We start from the raw sequence: 18,260 nt of genomic DNA, 5'->3' as shown, positions 1-18,260 counted from the left end.
ACAGGGCTTGTGAGGTATGTAAAATAGTCTCGGAAGCCTCTTTGGCCAGTCTGCTAGATGCTGAACGTAGCATTTTTCAGGCTTTTAAAACCAGACTTTATGTAAAAGGTGGAGAAATAAAGATCAAAAGTCCCTTTAGTGCTCTAATTTTGCTAGCAGGCATCAGAAAAGATTTTCATTATCTTTTTGCATGTTTAAGATAATGACGGGCTCTGGAATTGTCTTGGAACTCCCAATTTATGAATTTTTTTGAGCTTGGTTTGCATTGTGTTTGAGTTCATCTTGCGTTCATTTACAGAGTCCGTCTCACGAGTCACAGACTGCGGTCAGCCCCAGGTTGGGGTTTGGGGGGCTGTAATACAGGGAACTTCTGAGGTGACTAAGAAGACAGAGTCCTGCGTTCAGGGAGCCTCCCGTTACTGGGAGCACTAGTTACTGGGAGCACTCACAGAGCAGGCTGCAGAGTACGGAAAACCAATTCAGGCCTGTCGGAGGGGCAGCCTTCAAGGTGGGGCTGAGGGAGAGGGGGAGGGATTGCTGCAAATGAGGAGAAGAACAAAGTGGGGAAGAAAAGGGCATCCCCATGTCTTGTTCTGAGGAGCTCACAGCCCATGGACTGGATAGAACCCAAACACGCCCGGTCATAGTGTAACCGACAGGTGATGCAGGAATGGGTCTTCCCTGGCTGGGATCCTCACAAGGGCCTGGCTCATCCTCCAGTTTGGAGTAGGACACGGATAACGAATGTGTACGCACCCGTATTCTGATTCACACTTATCCTCTGTCCTCAGGCAACTTCCTCCTCAAGCTGATGACCCCTCCCTTTCTGAGACGCCTCTCCCTTAGATTCTGTGATTCCACTGTCTCACTGAGCATTCCTTGTCAGGCCCCTTGCTGCCTCCCTCCTCTTCTTCCATCAGATAGCCAGATACCGGGGTCTTTTATTTGCTGTTTTTACCCTTTCCACCCTCTCCAGGCTGGACCTCTCGTGAAGCCCAGGTCACCGTATTGCCCTGTCTACTGGGGATCTCTGCTCCACTGTCTCACACGCACCTTGAATCCAATGTCAAAAGCAGAGTTCTGTCCCTCCTCCCACCTCAAATGGCTGCCCCTCAGTCCTCTCCATCTAAGACCGAGCCACACTCATCCTTGACTCGTCCCTGCCCATCCGCCCCACAAGACCTGTCTTACCAGTGCAGCTGCAACTTTAAAGCATACCCTAAATCAGTGCACCCTTCCCGCCTCCACAGCCACGCTGTCTCCCACCTGGAGGACCATATGAGCCTCCTGACTGGTCTCCCTGCTCCAGCTCTTGCCCCTCCTCAGTGCATTTTCCATTCAAAGCCAGAGGGTCTTTTTAAAGCAAATTCCAGATCCTCTTTCTCCCTTGTTTAATTCAATTCAAAGATTTCCCAATGTCCTGGAGATAAAAAACAACTCCTCATCCCCTGGCCTACCAAGCCCCATGGCCAGGCTGAGGCCTGCCTCCCAAACTCTACTCTCACTGCTCTTCCCCTTGCTCCAGGACACGCACACTGCATGGCTTCTCTCAGTTTCTCCAACAGGCTGGGCCTTTGCACATGCTGCTCCCTCTCTGGGACGCTGTCACTTCGTTCTTCCCATGACTGCTATGAATGGGACGCTATGGATATCTTAGCCCAAATAGTTCCTCCTCAGTTAGGCCTTCTCTGATTCACCCAGTTAGCTGCATCCTTGATGCCTGTTTCTTTTCTAACTGCCCCACTAAAATCAAGTACCCCCCTGCCCCCGCCTCACCCCCCCACACAAGGCCATTATCTGCCTTGAACACAGCTGCATCCCGAACTGGCCAAGCACCAACCCCTTAGCAAGTCCTTGTTGAAGAATGACTCGATTGCTACCCTTACCCACAAGCTGCAGCAGTCCTCTCTCTCTGCCCCAGCATTGCTAGGGTGCCTGGTAGACCAGCCGCTGCACGGAGAAGAGAGTCACACGGGACGCAGAGTCAAAAGACTTGGATGTAAACCCACATTCCAATCTTTCTTAGTCAAGTGACATTGAACAAGCAATTTAACCTCTCTCTGGCTCAATTCACTGATTTGCCAAATGAGGGTGGGAATAACAGTATACCCCTCACAGCATCGCTGGGAGAGCTGCACAAAAAGGACCCTGTCTGTGAGTGTGCTGTATAGATTACAGAGTTCTTGGTCATGTCACACACTTCGAGTAGCAATCCTGCTTGCGGGTAGCTAGTGTCATGCTCATTTTTAGCCAATGGGAAGGCAGGGGCTCCATGAGGTTGGGGATCAATTGTCCTCTCCACCTACGACGCCTGAGTGTATCAACCCCTGCACTCAGGGAGCATTCATCTTCTCTCTCCTTCCCTCCCTTCATTCTAAAACTTTGTAGCTATATTTAGTTTCATATGTATTGTTTTGCCCATTTCCTAGGAAAAAATGATATCCTGCTTTTCTTTATATTCATTCTATTCTAAGCAAGAATGATCATATGGTCATAATGTCATATGTTGATTGACTATATTTCTTCTGTAAATTGCCTGTTTGTTTCCATTGGGGGGATGGTAACTGAACTTTTCCTTATCACTCTGAAGTCAGTTTGGGTATTAGGGATTTTAGCCTTTCATCATCGCATAAGTTAAAATATTTCCCCTAGGTTTTGACTTTTTCTTTCAACCTTGTTTATCATAGTTTTTCCTTTACAGAAAAGCTTATTAAAAATTATAAAAGGATTTACCCACCTTTTTGTTCAACATTAACGCACTTGCATTATTTACATATAAATCCTTAGTCTATCTGAAACTTATTTTGGTTTAAAAGNGTTTTATTTGTGAATTCTCCATGATAATGTCCTGATTCATTTGTCTTTTCTTGTGCCTTCATCTCACAACTTCCTACCTTCATCTGCCATAGGATCTAGAAGGATCTTCTGTTCTGAAGACCCTGAAAGTCCTCACGTATTTGTTCTGAAGACGATCTTTAGGATTTTTAGAATCACTGTGTCAGTTCCCTAAAAACCATCCAGTTGAAAAGTTGATAGAGATGGGGTGTACAGATTTAAGATGTTGATCCATACTGGCAAGTCGAGCTCTGAGAAGTTTGAACCATTGACATTCTCTCCATCTCCTCACCTCAGTCCATGTCCGGCACTTCACCCCTTGCCTCCATTGCTGTAGTGGACCGTGATATCCCATTGTCCTCTCACTTTGCATTTCTTTGATTATTAGTAAGGGTGAGTATCTTTTCAGATGTTTACAGCTCACGTGTTATATTTTTTATGGATTCACACCCTTTTATACTTTAACTGGGATGCTCTTTCCTTCCCAATTCTTTGTCATATACAACACAAACATTTTTAAAATTTTTTTGACATTTGTTTCCCCTATAGAAATTTTTGAATTTTTATATCATGCCTGACACGTAATGAGAGCTTAATAGGGGTGCCCGGGTGGCACAGCGGTTAAGCGTCTGCCTTCGGCTCAGAGCGTGATCCCGGCGTTGTGGGATCGAGCCCCACATCAGACTCTTCCTCTGGGAGCCTGCTTCTTCCTCTCCCACTCCCCCTGCTTGTGTTCCCTCTCTCGCTGGCTGTCTCTCTCTCAGTCAAATAAATAAATAAATAATCTTTTTTTTTTAAAGAGCTTAATAAGTATTAGTTGAATGTTGAATTAATGAAGTGGACTCTACCAGTATTTTCTTAACGGTTTCTGGTGTAGACCATCTCTCCTGTGAGGGCTGTCCTTTACTATTTCTAACCACAGCAAAGGCTCCAGTGTCACATCTATTTTTCTATTAGTTCCTCATAACCACCCTGTTAGGTAGAAAGAAAAGTTGTAATGTGAGTTTATTCTCAAATTGAGAACCTGAGGTTCAGGGGAGAAAAAGGAGCAAGCTGGGACAGAGCCAGCAGCAGTGGTCAGGCCAGCCTTGCAAGCAGCCTCTGCCCTACTGCCAGATGGACAGACAAAGGCTGAACTTCAGGAGTCATCTCCTGGGTATGCCCAATTTCCTTCAGGTGAGAGGCAGACCTTTCAGCTACTCCTTTGCGAGAAGCTCTCTGGGCATTAAAGTAATTAACTTCTTACTAATATTTTGACTAATGAGGAAACATTTGGACTCAATCTGATTTGTTGATTTGCCAAGTATTTTGGCCAGTTTGGCATTTTCAGCCAGCCTCAGTCCTTGAAGCGATCTCTGCATCGCCTGTGAGAATTGACCCTGCAGAGAAATCACACAGCCTCTGTGAGGGCTGGAGGGGGTAGGACCTCATGCCCACTGTTTTTAAACACATGCAAAAGGCTCTGAGAAACACAGCCACCTCTGGCAGCCACTCATAATGAATATTAATAGTTATTATTCATATGAATGCCTTTGTTACTACATCTTCCTTTTCAGAAGATTTCCCCAGACAACCTTCACTGGATTCTCACCATGAGCTTGTGAAATAATTACTACATAGTGTGGGCTCAGCAAACTTTTTTCAGTAAAGGGCCAGATGGTATATATTTTACTTTGGCTTTACTGGCCAATGGGCAGAATCAAACAACCGTTTTCTTGGAAGGTTAGAGTCTTTTTTACATCTTATATTTAAAAATATGGAAACCATTCTTAGCTTGTAGGCTGTACAAAAGTGGGCATGGGGCCGGGTTTGGCCGGGAGGCTGTAGTTTGGCCAATCCTCAGCATATCCTACTCTATCTAANGTGTGCTGTATAGATTACAGAGTTCTTGGTCATGTCACACACTTCGAGTAGCAATCCTGCTTGTGGGTAGCTAGTGTCATGCTCATTTTTAGCCAATGGGAAGGCAGGGGCTCCATGAGGCTGGGGATCAATTGTCCTCTCCACCTACGACGCCTGAGTGTATCAACCCCTGCCCTCAGGGAGCATTCATCTTCTCTCTCCTTCCCTCCCTTCATTCTAAAACTTTGTAGCTATATTTAGTTTCATATGTATTGTTTTGCCCATTTCCTAGGAAAAAATGATATCCTGCTTTTCTTTATATTCATTCTATTCTAAGCAAGAATGATCATATGGTCATAATGTCATATGTTGATTGACTATATTTCTTCTGTAAATTGCCTGTTTGTTTCCATTGGGGGGATGGTAACTGAACTTTTCCTTATCACTCTGAAGTCAGTTTGGGTATTAGGGATTTTAGCCTTTCATCATCGCATAAGTTAAAATATTTCCCCTAGGTTTTGACTTTTTCTTTCAACCTTGTTTATCATAGTTTTTCCTTTACAGAAAAGCTTATTAAAAATTATAAAAGGATTTACCCACCTTTTTGTTCAACATTAACGCACTTGCATTATTTACATATAAATCCTTAGTCTATCTGAAACTTATTTTGGTTTAAAAGCGCTGTAAAGGGGCGCCTGGGTGGCACAGCGGTTAAGCATCTGCCTTCGGCTCAGGGCGTGATCCCGGCGTTCTGGGNACAAACAGATAATGAAACTGGGGCTCAGAGAAGCTCAGTGACTCTGCATGAGTCATCTGTTTCTGAGCATGTGAGGGGTAATGTGTAGAGCTTTGGAGTTCCATAATGATGGCTCAACCTAATAGTCATCCATCCATTCGTTCATTACCAACAATTTACTAAGCATCTACTGTGTGCTAGTTNGGCTTATTAAAAATTATAAAAGGATTTACCCACCTTTTTGTTCAACATTAACACACTTGCATTATTTACATATAAATCCTTAGTCTATCTGAAACTTATTTTGGTTTAAAAGCGATGTAAAGCTCTAGCTATATTTTTTCCCTGAAGAGTGATACAGCTGCCCCAACTTTTCTCTGTTAAATAGGAANAAAAAAAAATAATAAAAGCACTGTAAAGCTCTAGCTATATTTTTTCCCTGAAGAGTGATACAGCTGCCCCAACTTTTCTCTGTTAAATAGGAATTCCAGCCCCCCTCCCACTCTGATTTCCATTGCAGCCCTAACACCTGGTTTNTCTCATGCTAAGAGGTGTGATGGTGTAAAGTATAGTCACTTGATGGTCTAGCTTTCCTTTAGACAAGCCCACACACAGTTTCTGGCCTTGCCGCATGCATGCTACATGACCTTGAGCAAGTCACTTAACATCTCTGAGCCTCAGTTTCCTCATCTATAAAATGGACNATTCCAGCCCCCCTCCCACTCTGATTTCCATTGCAGCCCTAACACCTGGTTTTATTTGTGAATTCTTCATGATAATGTCCTGATTCATTTGTCTTTTCTTGTGCCTTCATCTCACAACTTCCTACCTTCATCTGCCATAGGATCTAGAAGGATCTTCTGTTCTGAAGACCCTGAAAGTCCTCACGTATTTGTTCTGAAGACGATCTTTAGGATTTTTAGAATCACTGTGTCAGTTCCCTAAAAACCATCCAGTTGAAAAGTTGATAGAGATGGGGTGTACAGATTTAAGATGTTGATCCATACTGGCAAGTCGAGCTCTGAGAAGTTTGAACCATTGACATTCTCCCCATCTCCTCACCTCAGTCCATGTCCGGCACTTCACCCCTTGCCTCCATTGCTGTAGTGGACCGTGATATCCCATTGTCCTCTCACTTTGCATTTCTTTGATTATTAGTAAGGGTGAGTATCTTTTCAGATGTTTACAGCTCACGTGTTATATTTTTTATGGATTCACACCCTTTTATACTTTAACTGGGATGCTCTTCCCTTCCCAATTCTTTGTCATATACAACACAAACATTTTTAAAATTTTTTTGACATTTGTTTCCCCTATAGAAATTTTTGATAATAAGTATTAGTTGAATGTTGAATTAATGAAGTGGACTCTACCAGTATTTTCTTAACGGTTTCTGGTGTAGACCATCTCTCCTGTGAGGGCTGTGCTTTATTATTTCTAACCACAGCACAGCCTCCACGGTCACATCTATTTTTCTATTAGTTCCTCATAACCACCCTGTTAGGTAGAAAGAAAAGTTGTAATGTGAGTTTATTCTCAAATTGAGAACCTGAGGTTCAGGGGAGAAAAAGGAGCAAGCTGGGACAGAGCCAGCAGCCGTGGTCAGGCCAGCCCTGCAAGCAGCTTCTGCCCTGCTGCCGGATGGACAGACAAAGGCTGAACTTCAGGAGTCATCTCCTGGGTATGCCCAATTTCCTTCAGGTGAGAGGCAGACCTTTCAGCTACTCCTTTGCGAGAAGCTCTCTGGGCATTAAAGTAATTAACTTCTTACTAATATTTTGACTAATGAGGAAACATTTGGACTCAATCTGATTTGTTGATTTGCCAAGTATTTTGGCCAGTTTGGCATTTTCAGCCAGCCTCAGTCCTTGAAGCGATCTCTGCATCGCCTGTGAGAATTGACCCTGCAGAGAAATCACACAGCCTCTGTGAGGGCTGGAGGGGGTAGGACCTCATGCCCACTGTTTTTAAACACATGCAAAAGGCTCTGAGAAACACAGCCACCTCTGGCAGCCACTCATAATGAATATTAATAGTTATTATTCATATGAATGCCTTTGTTACTACATCTTCCTTTTCAGAAGATTTCCCCAGACAACCTTCACTGGATTCTCACCATGAGCTTGTGAAATAATTACTACATAGTGTGGGCTCAGCAAACTTTTTTCAGTAAAGGGCCAGATGGTATATATTTTACTTTGGCTTTACTGGCCAATGGGCAGAATCAAACAACCGTTTTCTTGGAAGGTTAGAGTCTTTTTTACATCTTATATTTAAAAATATGGAAACCATTCTTAGCTTGTAGGCTGTACAAAAGTGGGCATGGGGCCGGGTTTGGCCGGGAGGCTGTAGTTTGGCCAATCCTCAGCATATCCTACTCTATCTAACAAACAGATAATGAAACTGGGGCTCAGAGAAGCTCAGTGACTCTGCATGAGTCATCTGTTTCTGAGCATGTGAGGGGTAATGTGTAGAGCTTTGGAGTTCCATAATGATGGCTCAACCTAATAGTCATCCATCCATTCGTTCATTACCAACAATTTACTAAGCATCTACTGTGTGCTAGTTCTCATGCTAAGAGGTGTGATGGTGTAAAGTATAGTCACTTGATGGTCTAGCTTTCCTTTAGACAAGCCCACACACAGTTTCTGGCCTTGCCGCATGCATGCTACATGACCTTGAGCAAGTCACTTAACATCTCTGAGCCTCAGTTTCCTCATCTATAAAATGGACACAATACAGTTCATCTGTAAAATATATGTAATACCCCATTGGATTGCTGTAAATATATAAGGAAATAATCTATAGAAAGTCTTTAAAACAGTGCCTGGAATATCACGTCCATTAAATGCATGCTACATGACCTTGAGCAAGTCACTTAACATCTCTGAGCCTCAGTTTCCTCATCTATAAAATGGACACAATACAGTTCATCTGTAAAATATATGTAATACCCCATTGGATTGCTGTAAATATATAAGGAAATAATCTATAGAAAGTCTTTAAAACAGTGCCTGGAATATCACGTCCATTAAATGGAAGCTAATAACAGTAGTAATGATAACAATAACTGTAATTTACACTGGCCTATGAACCCTCAAGGAGCTCACAGTCTAGAGAAAGAGACAAGCATAGAAACACATAGCTGCAGTACTGTGATATGAAATGCTGAGGACACAGAGGGGCTGCAAAGAGGTCAGCGGGGAGAAGCTGCTTATGGTGCGTCTGGCGGGGTGAGGGGGATTTGTGCCAGGAACAGACTGCAGAAGGAGCAGGAAGCACTGAGCAATTAAGTTCTGGCTGGGGGCCCACCTACCTCACACTGGGGAGGCCACGGTCAATGGCCAGGTTCCATAGATGGGAAAGACAAAGCCCAGGGATCACACAAGGAGACTCATTCAGCAATTCATTCATTTGTCCATAAAACCTTTACTGGACAGGCAAACTTTTTCAAAAAGTTCATTTTCCACTGCGGTGGGAGTGATGAACACACAAGGAACTAGAATAAAAGTGAAGGGGAATAAAGGAAATGCAGACAAGCTGCAGTTGGAGTGAAGAGGCAAGAGGGCAGAAACCCACCTGGGCAGCGTGGGGACAGGAAGAGCATTAGTGGTGAACTAAGAGGATGAGAGAGGGATTTGAGGAGACAAGGAAGGCACTTCAGGCCTGAGCAAAGGCTGGAGTGGAGGATCCGAGGTCTGGACATGGGCTGAGCCCCTTTACAATAAAGAGACTCTGAATCGTGTCTCACCAGGTGGTGGGCATACAGTGAGCACCTAACGTAAGGCTGGCCCTCAGCCTTATCCCCTTCTCCTGGCTTCAGCCCCTCACTACCACCTGGAGCCTATAGGCTGAGGTGCCCCCTATTACCCCTCCACTCAGCCTGATACTACTGGTCCTTAACAATCCAGTGCTGAGCGCTCCTCCTGCAGGAAGCCCTCTCAAATTACTCCAGGATGCAGTTTTCAGTAATTGCAGTATGTGGCCCAACTGAATGGGAACAGGCCTAGTCCTGGCAGCTGCCTTATAGGAAGGGGCTGTGCCCGCAGACAGCCACTTGCTCCCCAGGTCCTGACTTGTGTGATTACGTGGGCCCCTCTGCTTCCCATCCCTCTTCCTAACCAAACCTACAGGAGTTCTTAATCCAAAAAATTGTTTGAAAGGTTAGTTTAGAATGAAACATTGTATAATAAATTATATTCAGTTGACTAAAACACTATTTCAGTCATAACATGCATACACTATGTGTACGTATCTGCACACAGACTCACAGAGAGAATTCATTCCCCAGGTCCTTGCTCATCAGGGAAGCGACGAAACCCTTAGCCAGGACTAAGGAAGTGTATGTCAGTCCACGTCCTGTCTAGATCCCCTTCTTTATCTTTTCTGTGTCTTTGTGTCAGCCACTGATCTTCGTCTGTGCCCCTAGCTGCCCCACATCCACTTTGCTCTGTCATGAAGAGTCCTGCTTGTACAGGGTGGGAAAGTGATCTGCAGAGAAGTCTGGCTCTATGGGCCATGGCTGCGCTCTGTCACACTAGCCGGTTTCCCCCGATTCGGTTTGCGCACTCGCCTGTGGTTCCAGGACCTGGTGGGAATTACATTACACAAATTGGCCTGCAGGAACTCTCAGTGAAAGTTTTCCTTCTCCTTTCCTGTGATAGCACCATTTCTCTATGTGGCTGGGAGAATGCCACATGGGGTGATGGTTTTGTGTACAGCCTCGCCCTTGGAAGGAAAGAGAGCAACTTCCAAATCGTGAACAGCCTGGAAGGCTCTCCTCTTCTTGCTCAGAAGACTACAGCATGACTTCCTCACTTGCTATTGCCCAGCAAGCAGCCTCCCCTCCACCTCTGCACCCTCCCCTCCACCTCTGTACCCTCCCACTGGTTCCATAGGATTTGCTGTGTAATTATCCTGGGGGTAGGGTCCCCAAATCTACAGTTAAGCAAATACCTCAAGGTAGCTTTATGCATCATGTCTCAGAAATCAACACGCAGGGCTGGACCAAAATTAGGCCCTCTGTGAATAGTTGTAATTGGGAGCTTATAGGCCTCGCTGGGTCTGTGACGCTGATTAATGTCCTTCAGACCCAGACCCCTACAAGACCCTCCTCTCTCACCTGCCTCCTTTCCTTCTTGCCTTTCTTCCTTCCTTCAGTGCAAGCAAAACCTTAACAGCTTACAGTACTCACAGTAAGTTCTTCCTGGGTACCAAGCCCTCTCTTTGGCATCCCGAATGTAAGACTGAAAACCTCCCAGCTCTGCGGCAGACATTCAAAGTTGGAAAATACAGACAAGGAGAGCTAGGAGTGCAATACTGGGTAATCGGTGCAATTGCAGAGGCACCCAGGACTCACTTGGGGCTGGGGCTCTGAGGCAGATTTCCAGAGGCGTGTTGGAGATACGTCTGAAAGATAAGTAGGGGCCAGGAGGGCTCTGAGGACCTGAGGGGGCATCCTCGGACAGAGTACTCGGGCCCTTTGCTCTTGGGACCTCTTTACGTTCCTAAAAATTATTGAGGACCACAAAGAGCTCCTTTGTGTAGATTATATCTACTGATACTTATTAAAATTAAACCAACATGTTTTAGAAACACTTATTAATTCAATAATAAGCAACCTATTACATGTCACCATAACATTCTTCTGAAAAAATGACTATATTATCCAAAACCAAGTGTATCCAACAAGAAGAGTGGCATTGCTTTACATCATAGCAAATCTCTTTAATAGCGAACTTAAGATGGCAGATTCTCACTGCGCCTTTTTCACTTGACCTGTGCAGTGTTATAGCTGGTGTAGCTCTGTGTAGTTTGGAAAACTCGCTGTACATTCTTGAGCTAATAAAAGTGAAAAAAGACAAAAATGTCTTCAGGAAATTATGAAAATAGGTTTGAGCTCATGGGCTATCCTCCAAAAGGACAAGAACACCCGAGGTCCCTGGACTGCACTTTGAGACTCTGTGNGAAAAAGATAAAAATGTCTTCAGGAAATTATGAAAATAGGTTTGAGCTCATGGGCTATCCTCCGAAAGGACAAGAACACCCGAGGTCCCTGGACTGCACTTTGAGACTCTGTGTTTTGGAAACAGGAAGCTCAAGGATGTATAATCGACTAATCTGCTAGGCTTTGGGCTTCTGCTGTGTAAGCAGGGGGCCCGAGTGCCTTTCCTGGAAGCTCTGAGTCCCTCAGGCAGCACCTCCCACTCCCACCCCTCACCCAGCAGGGNAGCTGAGTCCGTCAGGCAGCACCTCCCACTCCCACCCCTCACCCAGCAGGGCAAATGGGAAATGTAAAACAGTAAACCCAGCACAGAGGTGGAATTTCCTCCAGCTCTTAATGGTAATTGTTTTGCAGAAGAGTCTTTGGAATTCAGGTGCTCGGATTTCTGCAAAAGCTTTAGGCCTATTCTTAAAGCACGTGTATTTTTAAGAAGGCCTGTAGAAAACTATTCTGTATGTGGATTGGCCTTTACCATCAATGACAGGGCTTGTATGCTGTTACAGAACACCATTAACATTTTTTTATTAAAAAGTCATTAGGCCCAACATCTTAANTAGACGCTTAACCGCTGTGCCACCCAGGCGCCCCTAGGCCTGTTCTTAAAGCGCGTGTATTTTTAAGAAGGCCTGTAGAAAACTATTCTGTGTGTGGATTGGCCTTTACCATCAATGGCAGGGCTTGTATGCTGTTACAGAACACCATTAACATTTTTTTATTAAAAAGTCATTAGGCCCAACATCTTAATATTTGGAATGTTGTGATCATTTGAGGCTTGGATGAGTCTTGCCAGTTTTTGTTGTTGTTTTCTGGGGAAAACAAAACAAAACTAAACAATCCCAGAACCAGAGCCAGGACTCTGTTATTGCAAGGCTGGGTGAGCTATCAGAAGGCCCGTGACATTGGAGACCACTTGTTAGCTGTGCTGACATACGGGCGCCATATTTTTGAGCTACATAATTGAATAAAGATGTGTTTATAGATGAAAAAAAAGAATGCGAGAGGAAATGTTGAATAACTGTGTTCATTCGGCTCCCTTGGGATAGGGCCTGTTTTCTGCTTCCTTGCTATTAATGAAAAGAAATCCAATTTGTTCTACATGGTGAGATTTGTAATTTAGATGCTTATTAATTCTGGGTTTGCATAGGAGCTCTTTGAAAAATAGGGTCTTCAAAGCGTTTGCTTTCAAAGGCCAGCAAACCTTGGCTGAAAACAAGCCAAACACCCAAACACGTGCAGCTAAAATATTTTCTGTGTTTAGCAGAAGCTTATTGCATCCCTATTATGTGAAAAACCTTGATCTAGATGTGCGGGTGATTGGGGTTATGGAAAAAGGGCCCTCACTGNGGCCCAGCACCCGGATGGAGGAGTGAGGCTGGTGTACAGAGCAGACAGGGGCCATGTAGGTAGGCCAGGCAGTGAGGTGGGCTTGGGAATGGCGGCTTCTAGCTGGAATGGTGTGGGCCCCGTGTGGACCCAGGTGGGCTCGGGGTTCCAAACGAGGACCCAGGCATCCTGGTGTGGGCCAAGAGTGCGCTAGCCTTCCAGAGACTATCCGTCCCAGAGATGGCGTAGGACTGTGGTTCCTCAGCCACGGCCAAGTCCCCAGCCTCTGTCCAGCTCTGCAATGCACACAGCATGGGAGGCAAGAGTGCAGTCAGGGTCTCCACCCTTGAAGCGTATGCAGTCTCGTCGAGGGTGCAGACGAATAAAGGGGTAACGATGACAGGAAAGCTGAGGCGTTCTTGGATGAAGGCTGACCTCAGGTAGGCAGTTTAGCTTCTGAACATTCACAAGAGGGAGCAAGAGTAGGAACGTCCGTGAATTCAGTCATTTAATTCATTTAGGAGATAGTTCTTAAGTGCTTATTTGGCACCAAGCATAGCACGTAGGCTTGGGGAACCACAGAAGACCGAGATGTGATCCCTGTCAATCAGGAAATTGCACCTTCTCCTTGTCCCCTGTGCCTGGCAAGATGTTGAGTATATAGGAGGTGCTCAATTAGTATTTCACTGACTCGATTCCAAAAGAAAGTTCAGGCTCTAGTCTCAGCTTTGCCACTGCCTAAGCTTGTAGTCTGTGACAAATCACTTAGCTTTTCTGGGCAGTTTTTTACTTATAAAAGAGTAAATAATTGAAATAATCCTTCCAGAACTTTTTCTGGAGCTCCCTACAGTTTACCAACCCCTTTAACTTCCCAGGTATAGAGTCCCCTACAGTTTACAAAACCCTTTAATGTCCAAAATTTTAAATGAATCCAGCTAAAACTCAATTGGAGCAAAGGAGATGGGTTTCTAGGGATGTCTTTGAAAAGTGTAAGAACAAATTTGAGCCTGAAGGGACAGTTTGGTGGCCAGCCTAACCCTCAGCCATTGTGATCTGGTTCCAGAACCCAGAGGCCCTAAAGGAGGCAGCACGAGCCCTGCATGCTAGGAAGGGTCAGCCTGCTCTGGCCAGAAGTGGGAGAAGACCAGCCCTAACCAAGAACCCTGCTCTCACCTTCCATGGGGTCGCCATTCCCAGGGTAGGACTCGTGGCCTTGACACCTTAAGAATCCAAAAGCTTGGGGAAAATGAAGTCTTCTGTAGGACCTGCCACTTTTTCCTCTTTGATGTTAAGCAAGTCACTTCTTTCTCTGAGTCTCCTATTGTTTGTCTTTGAAATAGTGATCAGAAACCAGACTCATTAGAGGGATTGTATGGATTAAATGGATAGTGTGTGTAAAACTCAGAAGAGGATATGTGAGCTAGGTGGTTACCTCGGAAACTGACAGTAGGGAGATTAAATGCCTCCAGACTGTAACTGCATGGAACTTCATGTCTTTGAATTTTCTCTAATAGTGGCCAACCTAAAAGCCCTTCATGTTTCTTTCCTCATCCCTGATAATCTTCCAAAATGCTGGGTTCAGTTCCGAATGGAATCCTTTGCTGACGGCAGGACTCTGACCTGAGCCCCGCTTGAAGTTTGGCAACAGCCTCTGGTTCTCCAGGGCCGGGGTGGGAAGGAGATGGGGAGGAGGCGTCTCCCTTCATTGAACTAGTGCAGGGGTTGGGGCTGTGCAATGGAAAGAAAGCCAGATTTGGGTCCAGGCTGATCTGAGTCCCAGCCCCAATCCCAACCCCACCACTGGGTAGGCGTGTCACCTTGGGCAAGATACTCAACCTGTCTCTTCAGATAAGAAAAGCTAACAGTTGTTCTTTCTTTACCTACTGTTACAAACCCAAAGAGAAATGGTCTATATTATCCCTGGAGGACAGAATCATGTGAGCTCTCTCTCTCTCTCTCTCACACACACACACACACACTGTGTGGCACCCCCTCCCTCCCCAACTTCAGTACTAATCACCAGGAAGGGGAGCCTCTGTTCTATGCTGAGGATCTGTAAATGGATTCAAGCTGTCACCATGTAAGACAGGGTCAGAAGGGGCTGCGTTTTTATATTAATAGCCTGATATGCTGATTTCCAACAGGAGTTGAATTAGAAATCACATCTCTTTAATACTTCCAGAAACCTGAAACAGATTCCTTTAAGCTCCATTATCTCTAGATAATGCCTCCTAAAATCCTTTATTTGCTTTGTTTTTAAGTAAGGGGGGTGGGGGGAGGCATTTTGGGTCCCTTGGCTCCAAAGGGAAAGCAGACTCATCCTTCTGTTCCCTTCAGATTGCCCCTAGCGTGGCCAGACACGACAGGAGGAAAGAAGTGGGGAGCGTGGTCAGGCAGCAATGAGAAGGTGACCTGGCCCTCTAGAAGTACCCCAAGAGAAGCCCAAGAAGCCGTGGTGAACTAGCCCCTCCAGCCCAGAGAGCCGTGTCCTCACCAGCCAACACGGTCAACATGCTCGCAGGGCCCCAGAATAAGTTGGGAGGCCTGAAACAAAGCACCGTGCAGCTATGGAAACCCAGATTCTTGAAAATATTTTAGCAGAACAAAATACTTTAGTATGTGTTAAGTTTTAAAAAAAATTAAGCCATGGGATTGTATATATAGTCTTGTGGTGAACTCGTTTTTGGTTTTTGGGTTTTGTTTTCATTTGTTTAAGTGCACAGAATAAAGCCTGGCAGGATAGACAGCAAAAACTGATAGATGACTTTTTAGTTTTTTCTTTATACCTCTGTCTTTTCAAGGATTTTTGTAGTGAACATATGTTACTTTTACAATCGGGGAGGGAATGCTATTTTGAAGTATCCATCTCTCTACTTTGACTATTGGTCATCCCCACCCTCGGTCAGCTGCTCATGTGGAGCCCCTCTCCCCCACAGAAAGTTCTCCTCCTTTCTACATAAATCCAGATCCTATTCATCTTCGAAGGCCCCGTGTCCTCCAGATTGCCCTTGCCAAGTATACTCCCAGCGTGCATATCGTGCACCACCTGAGCTCTGGCAGGGCTCCCGCCATGTTCGTGTTGGACACAGAGTGCTGAGGACAGTTCTGTGCACACGGACGGCACTCATCAGTTCTCTCGGAATCCATGAAGCGGGTGCCCTGGAGAATTCCCCACACCTCCCCCCCGCCCCGTCCTTATTGTTTCTCTTTGCTACCATCATTCACCATGACCTCTCCCAGTAGAAGATATAATTCCTCCCCACAGCATCTAACTTCTAAAAGGCCAATAGCACGTTCAGGGTAAAGCGCCATCAGCCTTACAGCTGACCAGTCCTGGCTGTACCACCGACTGACCCTGGCTCCACCGCTTAGTGCTCTTGGGCAGTTGCTGAAACCCTGAGTCTCAGTTTCCACCTCTGTCCGTGGAAGCAAAACGCAGGGCCAGATCCACAGGACTTGAGAATGAGTGAAAACGAGTGTAATGAGGACAGCACCTGCCTCACACACCTTTGCCCCCGGCTTCCTCTTTGTGCAGCTCTTGCTGTGCTGAGAGCTGGGCTTCCCCGGCTTGCTCCACATGTTCCAGACCCCTGGTCCTGTTAGTGCTCTGAGCCTCTGGGCTCAGCACCCACAGAATGCGGCTTTTCCAGGAGATTTACGTCTCAGTTGTCGAAATGACTTTCTACTTACCCAGGGCAGTTTGTTTCATCTCCATTAGATTTCTGGTGTTCTGGGATCCATTTTTGTTTATATTTTGTAATTTATTTTTTCAGTTTGGCTGTTTCTACATGAACAGCACTGTGTAACTTAGAATCCCTCAAGCTGTGAGACATCTCCCTTGGCCTCTCTCACCAGTCGATTGCAACCTGCCCCACTGGATCCAGTGCTGCTCTTTCTCCCACCCTCCTTTCCCTTCCTCCTGGGGACTCCTAGCCTACCTAACCCCTTTGGCGGGGTGTAAGCTGTGCCACTGACAACTCCGCGTCTCTGCTCACTATGCTGCACAAACAGAAAGTGTGAGGCTATCGTCTCCAAAGAGTTCCCTCAGGTTTGGGCACAAGGTGTAAGGTATACAGTGAGCGCTCAGCCATGCTTAGTCACATGCATGGGACTATGCCTAACCCAGGGCATGAAGTCCTTTAAATGTTTGTTGGCTGACTGTTTTTTTATTGATCCATTGTCTTGCCCTTTTACTCTCCCCAACATTCCCCCTATCTTGTTGAAATCAACTGCTCTAAAATGGCCAGAACCCAATTAGTGAATTTTACATTTTTCTCCATGCTGTTCATGGGAGTAGAAGGGTGTCAGCCATTTCTTCTTTGGGCGACTTCTGGTATATTAAAGAATAGAGCAGTGCCAAACCAATCAGCAACACCTTGGTGCACTTAAATATTGACACTGAATAATTAGACTCATGAAGGGCTTCCTTTGACGTCTGTCGGGCGTGTCCCCTTAGCAGGGTCTGCGCGTATAACCCCTGCACACCCAACAACAAGTCTCGACATGAGACTCTTCTTAAAGATGAAGGATGGTCCAGAGCCCCCCCCCTCCCCCCATGATAGACACCACCTGCATTTCCTGACCTTGGAGCCTGTCAACTCCATCTTGAGCCTTTTGGGAAAGTGCACCCAGGGGGGTGGCCATTCATCATAACATTGGCTCTTGGCATCAATAGAAGACCACAGATCCCTTAATCCTAGAATGCTGACAGTACCAATGTCAACCTGGAAGTCAGATGAAGTGGAACTAGAGAATGAACACAGGCTTCAGGGCCAGAGGGCCTCGGGTGCTCAGGCCTGCTCCACTCCTGTCAGATGTTGGGACTTATGCAAGTCACTAATGTAGATGTCAGGGTCACCCATTCACAGGGTATCGTTCACACTGAGGGAGGAAACTGGGGTGAAGGACCTGCACGGTGCCAACACGTCGTAGGCCCTTCATAAACGATCCCAGTTGTTACGAACCCTTTGCAGTCCCTCCTGGAGTTCACGCCACATTCCCATCAAGAAATGTGGTGTTTACGGAGGACTCCGCGCCTCCCTTGGGAGAGTCTACCTAGTTAATTCTAGCAAGCACATTTTTGAAGTGAATGAATGTAATTCTAAAGCATTGTGTGAGGTGTTAAAATCAGATTAGTTGGCCTTCCCCAAGAGAACTGGTGTATTTTTCAAAACCACCCTGCTCATTTCTCAGCCAGCTGGAGTGCCGCGTGTTCGACGTGGACAGAAACCCCTCATCGGGGGCGCCTGGGTGGCACAGCGGTTAAGCGTCTGCCTTCGGCTCAGGGCGTGATCCCAGCGTTATGGGATCGAGCCCCACATCAGGCTCTTCTGCTGTGAGCCTGCTTCTTCCTCTCCCACTCCCCCTGCTTGTGTTCCCTTTCTCGCTGGCTGTCTCTATCTCTGTAGAATAAATAAAAAAAATCTTAAAAAAAAAAAGAAGAAACCCCTCATCGTACTGTGCCGAATTATTAAACAATGTTTAACATTTCAGAAGCACAACANGCTTGTGTTCCCTTTC

At 45.7% G+C, this 18,260-nt stretch overlaps 1 protein-coding gene across 1 annotated transcript in view; it reads left to right on the top strand.

Moving 5' to 3' along the window:
* Positions 1-18,260, top strand: part of CLSTN2 (calsyntenin 2) — a 642,616-nt gene that overhangs the window by 351,308 nt on the left and 273,048 nt on the right. The window lies entirely within an intron of this gene.

Source organism: Ailuropoda melanoleuca, chromosome 6 (assembly GCF_002007445.2).
Source record: "Ailuropoda melanoleuca isolate Jingjing chromosome 6, ASM200744v2, whole genome shotgun sequence".
Classification (NCBI taxonomy): Eukaryota; Metazoa; Chordata; class Mammalia; order Carnivora; family Ursidae; genus Ailuropoda; species Ailuropoda melanoleuca.
This window is presented reverse-complemented; position numbering and strand designations above follow the sequence as displayed.